The sequence below is a fragment of the Oryctolagus cuniculus genome, chromosome 4 (assembly GCF_051225735.1).
Source record: "Oryctolagus cuniculus isolate XC-2025 breed Fujian yellow rabbit chromosome 4, ASM5122573v1, whole genome shotgun sequence".
In the NCBI taxonomy this organism is placed as follows: Eukaryota; Metazoa; Chordata; class Mammalia; order Lagomorpha; family Leporidae; genus Oryctolagus; species Oryctolagus cuniculus.
In genome coordinates, this window is record NC_142870.1 from 136,048,764 (window position 1) to 136,067,630 (window position 18,867).

At 36.1% G+C, this 18,867-nt stretch overlaps 1 pseudogene; it reads right to left on the bottom strand.

Moving 5' to 3' along the window:
- Positions 1-18,867, bottom strand: part of LOC149127128 (large ribosomal subunit protein eL36 pseudogene) — an 87,665-nt pseudogene that overhangs the window by 25,796 nt on the left and 43,002 nt on the right.

Here is an 18,867-nt window from a genome sequence, read left to right on the forward strand (position 1 = left end):
AAATACCCTAATCCACTGTTTGTAGGAATGTAAACTGAAACTATTGTGCAACTATTATGGAAGACGGTATGGAGATACTTTAGAAATATGAATATAGATCTACCATCTATGAATATAATAAATATTATCATATATTATTCATATAATAAGTCTGAATATAGATCTGCCAATATGATCCAGCCATCCCACTCCTGGGAATTTACCCAAAAGAAATGAAGTAAGCAAATGAAAGGGTTATATGTACCCCCCATGTTTATTGCAGCTCAATTCACAGCAGCTAAGACATGGAATCATCCTAGTTGTCCATCACTGAAGAATGGATAAAAAATAATTATATATGTACACCATGGAATACTACACAACAGTTAAAAATGAAATCCTGTCATTTGCTCAAAATGAATGCTACTGGAAAACATACTTAGTGAAATAGACCAGTCCCAAAAGACAAATAATATATGTTATCCCTGATATGTGAACTCATAGAGTATCTAAAAGATAATCTATAGAAATGAACTTGACATTTTGAAATATGATGATTTTGAACATCCCTAGTCAACTGTTGCGGAACCATTTTTTTTCCTACTATTCATTGAATGCTTAGCTTAGAGTTAATCTTATGAGTATAAAGTTAATTGAAAAAAGATCTTTGTAAAAATATGAATGGGAAGAAGAGAGGGAAGAGGAAGATGTGTGGGAATGCAGGTGGGAGGGAGGGTAAGGTAGAAAGACTCAATATGTTCCTTAACTTGTATGTATGAAATGCATGAAGTTTGTATACCTTAAATAAAAAGTTTCTAGGTAAAAAATAAAATAAAATAATAAAGTGCTTTATACTTAATTAAATGCCTAAAAATCTTAGGAAAATAAAGTTTTGGGACTTATTTATTTCTCTCATTGAAATAAAAAACACTTTAGAAGCTCACATTTTATCTTTCTCTTATACATGTACGTATGTGTGTATAAATATATATATATATATATTTGTATTCTGAGATTTTGACAATGTTAGCAGTTAGTTATATATTTATATATATATATAAATATATATACACACACACGCTGCTGTTTATTATAATTTTTATAATAAATTATCTTCAAGTTCAAGATACTTATAAATTTATATTATTTATATTTATATAATGTACAATTTATTCATATACTTTAATATTAAGCTATATAATATAATTAAAATAAATATTATAGTTTGTTACCTTGCCATAAATGAATGATTTCAGGCTAATGACTATAAAACTATTACTATTTGTTATTTCTCCTTCTGCAACCTCTACCTTCCATGTTTTTTTAGATTTATTTATTTGAAAAGCACAGTGACTGAGTGTGAGAGAGAGTCAGCAACTGAGAGAGACAGAGATAGAGATATCTCTCATCTGCTAGTTTACTTCCCAACTCCTACAACAGCCAAAGTTCCATATCAATATGCTTTCTTATGTTACTCGTATTTTTCATGCCTTGCTAAGAATACATGTATTAAGACTTTACTCATCCAAAGATTCCTCCCTTTTCAATTGTTTTGCTAATTCAGATTTGTCCACCATTTTTACGTTGTTTGATTTCTCTAGACTAGTGTTAGGGTTGTCTGTTTTTTATTTATGACTCTAAGACTATAGTCTTGGTAGCTGATGTGAATTTCTTCTGCAATTATGTTATTCATCTCAAAAGTGGGGTTTAGCATATGTAGGAATATTGATATATGTAGGGATATTGGACACACATGCAGGAGCAGGCAGGAAGTAGAGGCCTCCAAAAATTCCAAATAGGGGCTGGTTTTGTGACTCAGCTGGTTAAACAGCTGCCCGAGATACCAGCATCCCACATTAGTGCCAATTCGTATCCCGAATTCTCCACCTTTGATTCAGCTTCCTGCTAATGCACCTGGAAAAAACAGCAGAAGATGGCTCAAGTATTTGGGCCCCTGCCAGCCGCATGGGATACCAAGCTGGAAATCCAGGTTCATGGCTTCTGCAACTCCAGACATTGTGTCCTTCTGGGAAGTGAACCAGTGGATGAAAAATCTCTCTCTCTCTCTATCTCTCTGTCTCTCTTTGTGTGTGTGTGTGTGTGTGTGTGTGTTCCTCTCTTTCTGTAATTTGCCTTTCAATTAAATAAATGCATCTTTAAAAATGCCAAATAAAGAAAAGTTGCATTGAGTCTAGAATTCAGTGATGTTATCATAAGATAAATTTATTTTGTCTCAGAGACAAAGGGTTCTAGAAAGGCTCTAATTCTGCTTAGGCTGTGTCTTGCATATCAACTTATAAATAATCACAGTTCAACGAATAGCAATGCAGAAAAGGTGCATTCTTGGAAGTGAGAACAGCATGTGCAATAGCACAGAGGAAAAAGAGAATATGGAATGTTTATGGAGCTGAAGCAGCTTGTTGTACAGGAGAAGATGATGTGTTTTGACCTCTGCTAATATTGTCAAGATCTCAGAATACAAATGTTCAGTGCTTATGCCAAGTACCAGTCACTATTGGGAAGTGAGTGAGTATGCTGGTGAAAGGTTGGGGACTGTAGATGGGAATGGAATACTGCAGCTTTGTCTTCTGATATGAAAGGATTTTTTGTTATGTGGCCAATTTCTTCTGATTTATAATATCTGTTTCTCTTACTTTACTGACATAATATAAAAAGGAATTTCCTGCTTCAGAAAAAAAAATTCTCTCTCTCTATCTCTATTTCTCTCTCTCTCTCTCTCTCTCTCTCTCTCTCCCTCAGAATAAAGCTAGCTCTCTCCTGGGAAGGTTTATATATTATTGAACTTAAATTTATAATATATTAAATTTATTTCCATCTTCTTTACAGTATAAAATTCCAGATAATTGGCTCAGGCTATTATATATACTATCTGCCTTCAAAATCTTGACTTTAGGAGCAGTATATAAGTCAACTTCCAAGAAGAGATAGAGAGTTAAATGATGGTAACGACCATCATATTTCTCATATCCTTCCATTCATTTTCTGGTTATTGTTAAGTTTTTTTTTTTTTGAATCATGTGGTTAATGCTGGCTAATGGACTTTGTGTAGAATGACAAATATTAGTACAACCGAGTTCTGCAGCGAAACAGAACCAGCAGGCGATACATCCCCTCCACACACACACCCAAATACATGTGGAGAGATAAATTGGAAGTAAGTAGGTATATACTCTACCAGAATTGACAGATTTCAAGGAACTGGCTTATATTACTGTAGAGGAGCTGAAGAGTCCGAGATTTTAGGAGAGCCTGGAAGGCTAGATATTCATATAAGAGTTGATGTTGCAGATCTGGGTACAAACTCATGCAAGACGGAATGACTCTTACCCACATATGCAGGATAATCTGCTTTAATCAACCTACTGATTTAAATATTAATTACATCATAAAAACACTGTCACAATACCATTTAGATTGGTGTTTGACCAAGCAGTTAGGCACCATAGCCTAACCAAGTTGACACAGCATTAAACACAAATCCCGTGACACTGACTCACTAAGGTGTAATGTCCCCGACACTCCTCTCTTCTGCTTCACAGCAGTTCCGGCACTCAAGTCCTCCACTTGAACAGATTCAAGATCTGTCAATGAACAGATCTATCATGAATAGATATCAAGGTCTAAAAGTGCAGCACTAGTTTTGATCTTTTCCTTTCAAATAGACTTTTTTTAATAATAGTTTTAGGTTCACAACAAAATTGAGCAAGAAGTATCAAGATTTACCTTTGCTCCTAACATGCACACCTGCCCAACTACTATCATCCCTTAGCAGAGTGATAGCTTTGTTCCAACTGACAAATGAATACTGACGCACCAGTTTCAACCAATGTCCACAACTTACATTAGAGTTCACTACTGGTGTTGTGTATTCTGTGGGTTTTGAGAAGTTTATAATGCATGGATACACCTATTATAGCATCACTATAGAGCAATTTCACTAACCAAAAAAATGCCCTGTGCTCCCTCCTTCCCACTGAATCCTTGGCTATACTGATCCTCTTATTATTTATATAATTGTGGCTTTTCCAGAACTTCATATAGTTGGAAAAATATGGGTACAGTACTTTCAGTCTGTTTCATTTAGTGTTTTTCCATTTAAGCTTCTTCCATATTTTTTTCGTGATTTGATAACTCACATCTTTTTGGTGCCCAGTATAATCTCACTGTCTGAGTGTACCACATTATCTACCCATTTACCTAGGAAAAGACATCAACACTGTTGCTCTAGTTTTGTATTATGGACAAAGATGCTTGGGGCTGGTGCTATGGCTCAGCGGGTTAAAACCCTGGCCTGAAGCACCAGCATCCCATATGGGTGCCGGTTCTAGTCCAGGCTGCTCCTCATCCAATCCAGCTCTCTGCTATGACCTAGGGAAGTAGTAGAAAATGGCCCTAGTCCCTGGGCCCCTGCACCCATGTGGGAGACCTGGAAGAAGCTCCTGGCTCCTGGCTTTGGATAGGCACAGCTCCAGCCGTTGCGGCCATCTGAGGAGTGAACCAGACCCCTCTCTGTCTCGACCTCTCTCTCTAACTCTGTCTTTCAAATAAATAAAATAAATCTTAAAAAAAAAGTTGCTGCAAACATCTCTTTTGGGTTTGGTTTGTATATTAGGCTTTAAATTGTCATAAAACAACCCTTTGTTCTCAGAAAACACTGAGTTTTGGTGATTGGTTTATTGTAGCATCTAGAATCAAATATTTTTACTAATGTACCTAACAATTTATTATGTTGAATACTCTTACCTAGGCACCTTAATTTTTTTAAAAAATTGATTTTTTTAATATCTCATTTTCTAAATAAAGGATTTCACTTTTTATCAGCAATGCAAAATGCATTTCAAACTTTGTAAGTAGTGTGCCAATGTAGGTTCATCAAATGTAGCAAATGTTCCACTATAGCAAGAGATGTTGACAGTGGGCAGGTATACATGTGTGTCTGAATTGCCCATAGCTCTTTTTTTCTTTTTTTTTTTAAGACTGAGGGAAGTCAAATCAGAAGATATCCATTTATTTAGATCAGAATAGCTTACACTGTTATTTATGAATTTGTCTTAAGGTGAACATCAGTCCTCTAAAATGTCATACAAAGTTCTATGCTTCTGTCCATACATTCCACTTTGTGAAGAGAGTGTTCTCAGATCTCATCAAATTTTTGAAAATCTACATCACCAAAACAAATCCAGAAATGTTCTCTTTGGTATTCCGAGAAAACCATAGTGTTTTGAGTCATACTTGGAATGTAGTAAATGTGTGTATTTGTATCAAATAATGCTCACCCCCTAAAACACATCCATCCACCCACCTCCCTACACACACATGCTGCATACAGGTTTCCATTTTAAAGTTTTGTTTGTTTACCATTTATACGTGTGCTTATTCCCAAACAGGATGGGGACTGTTTTTAAATGTTGACATTTACTGATTCATCTTTGGCTTTCATTGGTGGATACGACAAAAGTCATCCTTGTAATTTACTCTTTTGTTTTACTTACTTGTCCCCCAACAGTGTTCTTGAGAACATGGATGGAGAGTTAGAAGTTTGAAAAGCATGCATCGGTAAAGAATTGTTTATGTCTTTTAAAAGTTTATTTTCAACAAGTTGTAATTAAGTAATTAAATATATTTTATTTTTTCCTTTGGCACCTAAAGCAAAGTCAAGCTTGTTATTCTGTTATTGCTTGTCTACCTTTTTATCTTGACCATATTACTCTATTCCAGTTCATTCTCCAACTCTTGATTGTCTATTTAAAAAGTTAAAATGTATTTTCAAAGTTTTTGTGTGATATAATTTTATTGATATGTGATGGTATTTAAAGAATGCTTATTGATATCTAGTGACTCCGTTATTCCATGTGAGTCTTCTGATCAGATAGCATCTGTAATTTTCTTCCCCCGTGTTCTTTGCAGTAGAGAGATAAACAAATAAGAATTGGGTTTCTAATAGTATTTTGTAAATAACTGAAATTAAATGAACTCCCTTTTTTCCCCCAAGTCATTTCTTTATGTGTAGCTGGTCTTTTGCAGTTTCAGTCTATTTGCTTTACCTTTCATTATGGGACTGATGTGTACAATTCCACTCTCCTGCCTGAACCGCTCTTCTTGCTTTGACCATGGCAAAGTCTTGTTTACCTTCCATGCTGCAGCCTACACATCACTTTCAGCAGATACACCTCCCTAGGCTACGTGAGCTTACACAGTGTCTGTATAATACCCTTACCAACTCTCATGCCCACTAATATTTTTTCGTTGTTTTTGTTACTTTTATTTCACCTTTGATTTAGTTTTTAATAGATTCAATGTGATTTGCAGGTACGATTCTAAGAACATAATGGTATTCCCTTACTATCTTCCTTTCTTCCAATCCTATCCTCCTTCCTTCTCTCTGTCTCTCTCTTTTTATAGTTTTTGAGATAACATATTTTACATTTACATTACAGCGCTGGCATCCCATATGGGCTCAGGGTTCTAGTCCCTCTTGCTCCTTTTCCAGTCCAGCTCTCTGCTGAAGCCGGTAGGGCAGTGGAGGATGGCCCAAGTGCTTGGGCCCCTGCACCTGAATGGGAGACCAGGAAGAAGCACCTGGCTCCTGGATTCGGATGGGCACAGCGCCGGCCGTGGGGGCCATTTGGGGGGTGAACCAATGGAAGGAAGACCTTTCTCTCTGTCTCTCTCTCTGTCTATAACTCTACCTGTCTAATAAATTTTAAAAAATTTACATTACAGTAAAAATGCTTAATACTTCACTGAATAAGTTTAACAAGTAAAAAGTAAAAAAAAAGAGTCTAGTTTTGTGAGAATACAGACAACTACTATAAACAATAATTGAATGGAAAAATGACCATTTCACACATATACAGTAAATTATTAAGTAATCACAGATCATTAAAACTATAGTAGTATAACATTCTTAACCATTAGTTTCACAAAAGTATAAAACAAAGATTCACAAAACTATATTTGAAGCAATACTGATACATATAGACTTTTTTTTCTTTCTTTCTTTTTTGTTTACTTAGCTCCCACAAATAAGGGAGAACATGCAGTATTTGTCTTTCTAGGTCCTGTTTATTTCGCTCAACATGATATCATTGGTTTTAAAATAATTTATAAATAGCATATAATATATTATCAAATAAATTAATAAATATGTAGAATATAAACTATAGCAGGCAACCTTGAATATAATGCATTTAAAGTATTTGCATGCCTTTAAATAAAATACATTTAAATGAGTTTGATATTTCTTATGAAATTGCTACAGAATTGAAGCTAGTAAATAGGAAACTTCAATTGAGTAATCTTTATGGTGTTTTCTAATTGGAATATTAAATGTTTTTATACATTACAAAGTTAAATAAATGCCTTAACAAAAAACTTCATATAAAAGCAATCGTAGTCATGTATTGCTTACAAAGTGAAAACATGGCCTCTGTCTACCAAGGTATTCAGCTTTGGTTGAATTGACCTAAACTTCATACTAATACAAGAAGTTCTGCTTATTTTTGTGTGTGTGAAAATGTTCATTAGACAGGAGAACAGAATTTAACAAAAATGCATTAGGAAATTATTCCAATTCCTAAACTTAAAACATAAATGTTGTCTGACTAGAGCTTGTGTGATATCATTCATTTTGGTAGCAGCTCTGCACTTAAAAAAAAAATCCTTCCATATTGTCAGTCGTTGTGTTGGTATTAGGATGTAGAGATGCAAATTACTGAACTCTGCACTCAAGTAATTCAATCTTGTGAAAAAGTTACATGTAAACACAGTGCTTAGTGAGAGGCATCAAAAATTGCCCTCAAAATTTCTGAAGATTTATTTATTGATTTGAAAGAGTTACAAAGAGAGAGAGGGAGCGAGAGATCCTACATCTGCTGGATTATTTCCCCAATGGCCACAGAGAACAGGGCTGGGTCAGACTGAAGCCAGGAGCCAAGAACTTCATCTGGGTCTTCCAGGCGGGTGCAGGGCCCAGGGATGTGGACCATCTTCCACTGCTTTCCCAGGTGCATTAGCAGGTTGCTGGATTGGAAGTGAAGTAATAGGGACTTGAACCAGCACCCATATAGAATGCAGGCCATGGATTAACCAAAGTGCAGGCCTCCTGTCTTCAACATATTAAAATAACAACACAGAGAGACACACAAGGTTACCATGTATTGGAAGATCAGGTGAGGATTCAAGGAAACAAAGATATATTGATTAAAGTTCTGAATGATGACGGGAAAAGTTCATATATATAGATATAGATATAGATATACATATGTGTGTGTGTGTGTGTGTACATATATATCCTTAATTTAAGACATTATGGCTTGGATGCTTACCTTGGCAAATTTCCCAAACACATACATAAAGACATTTTATTTATCAGATGAATAAAATTATAAAGGTTTTGAGACTACAGAATTTATAGTAGATATCTTTGGAATAATAGTGCTTTTGAAATACCAACTAAGCTAGAGGTACCTACTCAAGTTTCAGTGCTACCTGTAATAGCCTCCCTGGTGACTAGCTCCTCCGTTGCTGATAATATGCCTTTAAAAACAATGTCCTTTAGGGTTCAATGGACCATGAAATAGTCTCTGCAGAAGTATCCCTAGTGCCAGTACTGAGGCACACATTCATTTTAACTGTCAGCCATAAGGACCAGGAAGAAATGAAGCACATTTATTATGTACTGATATATTCTGACTAGATAATCCTTTTTAGTTGGAGGCGCTGTAAAAGCAAGTGCAGATTGCTGCTGGCAAAATAGTAAAAACTAAACTTCAGTTGAGCTATGAGAGTTTTGCTTCTAATTTCACAGCTGGATAATTTCTTTGTAAACTTCCAACAAAAAGTTTTGCTGTCAATAAGTATATCATTAAATAATCAATTTGTAATAGTCATTTGAATCAATCAATGGATCTTCAAAGTGACAGAATTTTACATTTTCAAAATATCATTCTAAGTGTTATATTTCAGCAGTTCAATTAGACAAGTTAATGATCAGCAATGTTAATAGAATGAAAAAGAAGTTACAGTAAATTTTATAAATCTTTTCATCTCAGGAAATATTATATAAGCATCCTTTCTGTTTATAACTAAGGGCAAATGAATCATAACTATTGACTTAATAATCTGGAATATTAAAATAATACATTATTTCATTTTTAGCCACAATTTTTTATTCTTTATTATTTTTTTAGATTTACTTATTTATTTGTATGGCAGAGTTACAGAGAAGCCAGGAGTAGAGCAAAAGAGAGGCAGAGAGATCTTCCACGTGCTTATTCATTCCCCAAATAGCCACAATGACCAGGACTAGGCCAGGCCAAAGCCAGAAGGCAAGAGATTTTCAGTTTCCTACATGGGTGTGGGGTCCCAAGATTTGGGCCATCTTCTGCTGCTTTCCCAGGCATATTAGCAAGGAGGTGGATCAGAAATGAAGCAGTGCCCATATGAGATGTCAGTGGTGCAGGCTGTGGCTTAACCCACTGAGCCAAGCATTGGTCCCTAGTCACACTTTTTCAAAGTGGTAAATGCTACTAGAAATTAAATTAAAGATGATTATATTAACTTCTCTGGAGGAAAATGTAGATTAACTCTTTAGAACAGAGATAGAATAGATATTTTTAACATAATGCAGTAAGATTGACCTGATTTCTGTTTTTTTTAAAATAGATTTTTTTTTTTATTTGAAAGGCAGACTTACAGAGAGAGAGAGAGAAAGTAAGAAAGAGAGAGCGGGAGAGAAAGAGATACCTATTGGTTCACTCCCCATATGACCATACTACCTGGAGATGGTCCAGTCTGAAACAAAGAGCCAGGAGATTCTTCTGGGTCTTGCATGTGGATGCAGGGGACCAACCACTTGAGACCAACCACTTCTGCTACATTCCCAGGTGCATTATCAGGGAGTTTGATTGGATACGGAGTAACAGGACTTGAAATAGTGCCCATATGGGATGCCAGCATTTCAGGTGGCAGCTTTACCGCCATAACCCAGTGGCAGGTAAAGCCGCCATGCTAAAAACCTGACCCCCTTATTTCCATCTTTCTAAGGTAAGAAAAATGTGTATAATTGTGTTTTGTACTATAGAAGTTCTCTTAAATATTTACCTAAATAATTATGTGTTTGAATGTAAGTTTACTTTTGTGTAAATTATTTAATCAATTTTTCCTCCTCTTTCATTGATTCAAAGAATTTTAGAATTTTACCCTGGATTATATCTATTCCTGTCATAAGTAATAACTTAGTTCTAATTACAAAACCCCATCTAGGTACTGGGACACACATTCATAACTTTCAGGGATTATCATGTGGACATTTCTGATTATCATGTGGACAATAGTGGTACATCAGTGTTATACCTGTGATTAAGGAGAAATCTAAGTAAAATAAATTATGATTTCTTTACATTTCCCTATCTAGAGTTGATGTTTTAAAATGCTTAATTACTGTTTGAGAACAAGTTTTGCAGTTAATTCTCATAGTGCAACTCATTAAGGACCGAGGTCCTATATGGGGAGTAAGTTCACAGTGATGTCTGTTAATTTAACAGTTAACACTCTTATTTATGATGTCAGTGATCACCCAAGGCTCTTGCCATGAGCTGCCAAGGCTATGGAAGCCTTTTGTGACCACAAACTCCATCAGTATTTAGACAAGGCCATGACCAAAGTGGAAGTTCTCTCCTCCCTTCAGAGAAAAGTACACCCTTCTGTGTGTATGGGTGTAAACTGTTAAAATCTTTACTTAGTATAGAGTTGGTCTTCTGTGTACAAAGTTAATTAAAAATGAATCTTAATGAAGAATGGGATGGGAGAGGGAGTAGGAGGTGGGACGCGGGAGTTGGGGTGGGATGGTGGGTGGGTGGGGAAACACTATACTCCTGAAGTTGTACCTATGAAAATTACATTCATTAAATAATTTTTTTAAAAAATAAATAAAAAAGAAAAAAACAAAATGTGTAATTAAATAAATAGTGATATTTATGAAGAAAGTATAAAAATCACGTACATCAAGTACAATATATTGCCATTTTTTGGTGAATAACTGAGGCACGACACAGATAAAAATAGAACATTGCTTACACTCAGGAACCTCCTCTCAAGGCATCTCCAAATCTGTTCTTCTTCACTCCCACCCCAAAATAGCCACTTTCTTGACCTGGAGCACTCTCTCAAAGTTTTATCTGTTATTAACTTTATAGAAATGGAACAAAATATCATGATTCTGTGTGTGTGACCTTTTTTTCCTCAAGATTTATTTATTTATTTCAAAGTCAGAGTTACACACAGAGAAGAGAGACAGAAAAAGAGAGGTCTTCCATTCATTGGTTCACTCCCCAATTGGCCTCAACAGCTGGAGCTGCACCAAGCCGATCTGAAGCCAGGAGCCAGGAGCTTCTTCAGGGTCTCCCACGTGGGTTCAGGGGCCCAAGGATTTCTGTCATCTTCTTCCGCTTTCCCAGGCCATAGCAGAGAGCTGGATCAGAAGTGGGGTAGCTGGGACTCGAACCGGCGTCCATATGGGATGCCAGTACAGCAGGTGACGGCCTTACCTGCTATGCCACAGCCCCGGCCCAATGTATGTAACTTCTTATGCTTAATACTATAATTTAACTTAATAAACTTTAATGTAGAAGCTACAGTAAATTCAATTTCATATTTGTGCAGAATTCTGTGGATAGAAAATGGCACCACACATTTAGCCATTCTTTGATGGACACTGGTTGTTTCCAGTTTGAGAATATACTGAGTAATGATTTTTGGATGTTTAATTGCACATCTCTTGCAGTATATTTTCGTTGGTTATATATCTAAGAGTGACAAAGAATAGTCATTGCCCATGTATACATTTTCAAGCTAATTTCTTAGGAAACAAAAATACTTTAATAAATAATGAACGAAATCTCTAGTTTCTTGCTTTGAATTTTTGCCAGCAGTAATATTATTCGTTTTATTCACTTTAAGTATTCTGGTGTCTATGTTAATGCTATTTCATATTCAAATTGTTATACTTGATTTTAAAAATCTTTATTATTTGAGAGAGAGATTGATTTAATCTGCTGGTTCACACATCAAATATCCACAATTGCCAGAGCTCAGCTGGAGCCAAATCCAGGAGAGAGAGAGAGAGAGAGAGAGAGAGAGAGAGAGAGAGAGAGAGGGAGATCTTCCATCTGCTGGTTTACTCCCCAAATGTCTGCAGTAACAGGAGCTGGGCCAGGCTGAAGGCAGGAGTCTGGAACATAATCTGGGTCCATCAAATGGGTAATAGAGACCCAACTACTTAATTCATCACTTGTTCATCACCAGGGTAAATACAAAGCTGGATTAGAAATGGCTGGGGACTCAAACCTCTGCACTCTGATACGGGATTTAGGTACCTGAAGCTGTGTCCTCACCACAGTGCCACTGTGCCAAATTCTTGCCCTTGTTGCAAGTACCTTCCTCTACACTAGGGCTTCTCTCTGTATAAATGCCTAATGGTGATGTTTTATAAATAAGATAAACACTTTTTAAATTTATCTGTATTTTTAATGATAGAAAGTATTTTTGTACCAAATCCATTAATCTAAAGTCCTAAACCTTTTTTCAAGAAATATAATTTTTACTTTTACATAGGTCTACATTCTGCCTAAAATTATTTTTCACATGGGTAGAATCAATTATTAATAAAAATAATTAATTTTCTCAGCATATTTATTTTAATACATAAAAATGTCAAGTCCCTCCATGGGTTCTTTAATTCTTTTCTTTCAAGATACTTTCTGTATTTAGGTCTTATGTGTATATTCCTTAATGGTTTTTATCTTTTTAATTTTTCTTCAACTGTACCTTTTTAATCATGTTCGTTTTTTAGTTTTTTTTACTTTTCAGAATCTTTTTTTTACTTACTTTTATACTCAAATTAACATTGCATATGATTTTTACTTTTTTTCTCATAAAATCTCTGTGTGGCATTCAAAGCAAAATAGTTATCACATATAATTTCTTAAAACACCACTTTGCTTTCTTCTATCCAAGCTACTTATGATCATTATGCAAAACTAGATGGAAGTACAAGGCTATGTTAAATACAAGCTGCTCCAGGGTCTACTGACAATGTAAGACATGCCTGCTTTTACAGATTAATAGTAAAAGAAGAAGGCATGCCAGAAAATTGGTAAACTTGATGACATAGAATGTAAGTCTGCTTTTATCCTATTCCTAACAATAACAATTATCAATATTCCATTATCTTCTCCAACAGTTGAGATCATTTATGTTGATTACATCTGACTATGCATGAATCTTTTTATAAGTTGTTTATTTAATATGTATAATTTTAAAAGATATTTATATGCTTGTGTGGATACATATAGATTTAATTCACTTTTAAAATTTAAATACAATGCTTCGTTATTTGCATATAGCTATTGAAATGTTTTCCTATTGGATAATCATTGTTTATTTATTTTTTTCATTTTCCTATTAAGGAGAGTTCAACTTCTCCCCCTGCATTAATTTATAAATCCTAAGCAGAATGCATTAAGCAACCACTTGAGGACTTAGAAAAGCAGATAGTGGCTTGTGAAAGAGGGGAGAAGTGTAGAAGTTGAAGCATCATGAGTTTCCAAGGCTATGGAAGCCCTCTGAGTTCTCCGACTCTTATCTTGTTTAGACAAGGTCATAGTCAAAGTGGAGGTTCTCTCCTCCCTTCAGAGAAAGGTACCTCCTTCTTTGATGACCTGTTCTTTCCACTGGGATCTCACTCGCAGAGATCTTTTGCCAGAGTGTCTTGGCTTTCCATGCCTGAAATACTCTCATGAGCTTTTCAGCCAGCTCCGAATGCCTTTAGGGCTGATTCTGAGGCCAGAGTGCTATTTAGGACATCTGCCATTCTATGAGTCTGCTGAGTATCTCACTTCCCATGTTGGATCACTCTCCCCTTTATTTACTCCATCGGTTAGCGTTAGCAGGTACTAGACTTGTCTATGTGCTCCCTTTGACTCCCAGTCCCTCCACCATGACCAACTGTGAACTGAAACTGATCACCTGGAACAGTGAGATGGCATTGGTACATGCCACCTCGATGGGATTGAATTGGCTTTGACTATGACTATGACCTTGTCTAAACTTTGACTATGACCTTGTCTAAACAAGATAAGAGTCGGAGAACTCAGAGGGCTTCCATAGCCTTGGAAACTCATGACTGGAGCATAGGGAGATTACTGATGCCATAGACAGGAGTGTCAATTGGTAAAGTCAACAACAGGAGTCACTGTGCACTTACTCCTCATGTAGGATCTCTATCCTTAATGTGCTGTACATTGAGATTTAATGCTATAACGAGTACTCAAACAATATATTTCACTTTGTGTTTCTATGGGGGTGCAAACTGTTGAAATCCTTACTTAATGCATACTAAACTGATCCTCTGTAAAAACAAAAAAACAAACAAAAAAAGAAATTATCAATTCCCAACTCTTGACTCTCACTGGGATTAAACATGACAATAGGTCTGCTCTGATTTCATCAACATTTAAAAAAAAATCATCTATTATTTTTCACTTTATGTTTCTGTGTGGGAGCAAACTGTTGAAATCCATACTTGATGTATACTAAGCTGATCTTCTGTATTTTAAGATAATCAAAAATGAATCTTGATGTGAATGGAAGGGGAGAGGGAGTGGGAAAGGGGAGGGTTGTGGGTGGGAGGGACGGTATGGGGGGGAAGCCATTGTAATCCATAAGTCGTACTTTGGAAATTTATATGCATTAAATAAAAGTTTAAAAAAAAAAAAAAAGAAGTTGAAGCATCATTGGACTGGTAGTGACTGAACATTTCTCCTCTAGTTTCCTTCTGCTAAAAAGTGAACTGCAGTGTAGACAGAAAATTCTGACCCAAAGAGGGGCAAAGGAAACTCCTAAAGCTCAGGAGAGTGTGCAAAGTTCATATATTTCCTCTGTCCTCTTACACAATACAAGCCCTCAGCATTCCCAGGATAGCAGCCAGTGAGGGTCAGAGGAGGAAGCATTAGTCTCTCTATTCAGCAGAACAATTGTTGCAAGAGGGCAGGCCCCCTTCCTGTTTCTTGCTCTTTTTGTTCTATGACTGAGTTTCACAAAAATTACTGCAGAAATATTTCAGATCCCACTTGCTCTTGTAAAACCTGAAATCTCCCTGTCAACAGGGGGAATCTATTTTTCTCTACCCTTAGAATCTGGGCAGAGTAGATTTTGTTGATTGCCTTGACAAAGAGACTAAGGTATAAGTCATGATGCGTGACTCCTGAGGCTTTATCATAAAAGATCATATAACATTTGCCCATCTCTCTTCACCTGATTGGTTGTCTAGAACCCAGAGTAACTCACACAAGAAGGCACAAGGAGAGGCTCAAGTGGAAGGAAACAGGGCCCTCCAGCAAAAAGTCAACACAGATTCCCAGAGGTGTGAGTGAAATGAGCCTTTCAAAGATGCCAATCCTTATCCAGTCTTGGGTCTTCTAGAAGAGGCCCTAGACGCTTTTATGGAAGGGTAAATCATCTCATCTATGTCCTATCCAAATCCTTTAACCACAGTCAGTGAGCAATACCTCACTAAGATGTGGGTAATCTGCGAAATTTGTTTTGCACCCATAGTATCTGTTACATAGAATTTTGTCTTCTGAAATAATTTAGTGTTTCAGACCTTGAAGTTTGATTATTCTGACTTTTTTTTGACAATATTTTCTATTTTTCAAGAAACTTAATCAAAAATACCAAATCAGGCTTGTAGTAAATGTTATTAGGATCTAGATTTCATAAGAGATAAATAATTGTTAATTAGCTTAGCTACAAGATAGGGGCTGGAAATATTTCAAATTATTTAGCTTGTAAATTTTTTCCTTGGAGAAGATCTTAAGAATTTTTGAGAAAATAATTGTCACATTGTTCAAATTGATTTATTCCATCTTTTTCTCTTGTTGTTTCCCAAAATTTTCAAAATAACTGAGAAACATAAAATAAGCCAATAGCTTATCATTTGTCCTTAATTTTAGCAAAATATTACTTTCCAAGCAAGGAAACTGTCAAACATTCAAGCAAAGGAAAGCACACTAATGAAATTATGTAGAGAGGAGATACAAATTTGAAATCATAAATTCTCTAATCAAGAATACATTGCCCTCAATCTATGAGTATGTAATTTAATTAATCTTTGAGGATAGCATGAATAAATATAATTTACAATGGGGTAAAAAATATCTTTTTCCTACCTTTCACCTGAAATCAGCTGCACACAAAGAGAGAACAAAACAAAACAAGCCAAAATCAATAATAATCAAGCAAATATACAAATTCAGTAGTATGAAATCTGGCACATTCCTGTCCCCGGTGGCACTGAAAGGGGTGTCAAGATCTGAGAATACATAGAGCAGGGTTCCGTGCTCAGTAAGACTGCTGGAGCACTGCTTGAGCCCTGACCAATCCCACAGAAGCTGAGGCTATGAGACATGAAAATTTCAGCATTGCCAGTTGGAGGCTGTAAGTGTGCCAGGATGGTTGTTGAGCTCCGGTCAGCTCAGAAAGTGTTACATCAGAAAGTGAAACAATGACTAGGTAGTTACCCAGAAAGTGGGGGAGCCCTTCTAGCCAGGAACAGCATTCTCAGCCTTCCCCAGGAGAACCTGCATTTCAAGATGGTAGATGGGGTTCAGGATGAAACCCTCACCGCATTAAAACATTTAGAGATGACAGAATGAAAAGCGCAACTCAAGGCTTAACTTGAAATGAGGATACACACATCTCTGTGGACTTAGAAAAGAGAAGGAACTTGGCATAAAGTGTCATTACACAGACTATTACTGTCAGAGCCTGTGGCAGGCTGCACTCAGGGTGTAGAAGCCAGGATCTGGGATCCTCAGGACATCTGAGGTCATGTGACTTAGTTGTGGCTCTAACTATGGACTGTGATGGTGTAGAAACCGTTTGCAGGATGTATAGGAAGTAGCGAAGCATCAAATATCTGTACCGAAAAGGGGAAAGCGGGAAAAGAGCAGATAATAGAAGCAACAGAGAATGTTGTATCGCAAGATTTATGAAAGTTATGACCATATAAAGGATGTTATGTTAGAAAACTAATGAAAATTATGATAAAATATTTAAAAAATCCATTCACTGATTCTTTTGTACGTTTGTGTTTGAAAGGCAGAGAGAGAGAAAGAATACGCTAGGTCTCCTCTCTGTTGGCTTGCTCTCTAAATGCTCACAAAAGCCTGGGCTGGGCCAGCTTGAAGCCATGAGCCAAATTCAGTCTGGGTCTCCCATATGGACAGCAGAGACTCAACTACTTCTTCCATCTCCTTCTACCTCCAAAGTTGTGCATTAGTAGGAAGCTGTAATCAGAACTGATACCCAAGCCCAGGGATGCAGGCATCTCAAGCAGCATTTAAACCAGGATGCCAAATACCTGTCCCCAGGCATTTATTTATTCTTGAAATCAGAAAGACAGTAAAATATGCTGACACACTTTCTGAAAAGAGTAATACAGCTAATATATTAAAATATCAAAATTTCATTAACATACATAAATAATGACCACTTAATGTAAATTTAGACACACAAAACAGCATTGTACACATGGTGAAGTTATCTGTGCATGTTGTGTGGTAAAAAGTAGCAAAATGAAACATACCTGAAATATTTACTATAGTTTATTTTGTATTGGAAAGAAATAAATCATATAGGAATGAGAATGATATACCCAAACATATATCAAAAATTGAGACAATAAATATAAGGCTAGCACTGGTTATGAATGGATGTCTATATTCCCCATATTGTTGTATCATTATTCCCATTTATTTTATTTATATTAATTTTCTTGTTTCAAAAGAAAAATAAAAATCTTGGGGCCGACGCTTTGGCACAGTGGGTTAACACCCTGGCCTGAAGCACTGGCATCCCATATGGACACCAGTTCGAGACCCCGCTGCTCCACTTCCGATCCAGCTCTCTGCTATGGCCTGGGATAGCAGTAGAAGATGGCTCAAGTCCTTGGGCCCCTGCACCCATATGGGAGACCTGGAAGAAGCTCCTGGCTCCTGGTTTCTGGCTACAGATCTGCTCAGCTCTGCCTGTTGCGGCCAAGTGGGGAGTGAACCAATGAATGGAAGCCCTCTCTCTTTCTCTCTCTCTCTGTGCCTCTCCACTCTCTGTGTAACTCTGACTTTCAAATAAATAAATAAATCTTTAAAAAAAAAGAAAAAGAAAAATCCCATATCATATAAAATTCATTTCAAAATGACAGGGTTCTCTCAAAATTAGGACCTCTATTCACAGCATTTGCCATATTAATCAGTATTACAAACAAAAAATATTTTCCTCTTCTTACTCAGCAAAAGAAGAAGTGTTAAGTGATATTTATCTCCACTCTGATAAAATTTTTTGACCAAATAGTAACACCATAAATAAAATTCTGGATAACTGAGGAAATTCTAGAAAATTTTCCTTAGCTTTCAGGGATAAGACAAGAGTTCTTCCTATTACCAGATTTATTTACCACGCTTCTGTTAGTGTTGGAGTAGTATTAGAGAACAACAACAGCAAAAGTGAGCAATAACATACATCTTCAATAAAGATAAAAATTGTGAATATTTTCAGATGTCATGATTTTAAACCTAAAATCCAAAAAGAATAAGCAGAAAATTTAGTGTAACAATTAGAGCTTTCAGTGCTCATTCATTATAAAATTAATACATATAAAATTAATGCATTCTTTTAAATTCATTAGAAAGTTGGAAAATCTAAGAAATCTCTCCCATGAAACATTTTACTAATGCTAAATCCTTGCCTTCCTTCTACAGATTCAAAATTAAGATGAGGAGGGTAGAGAACTTGTCTTTATGCTCGTTG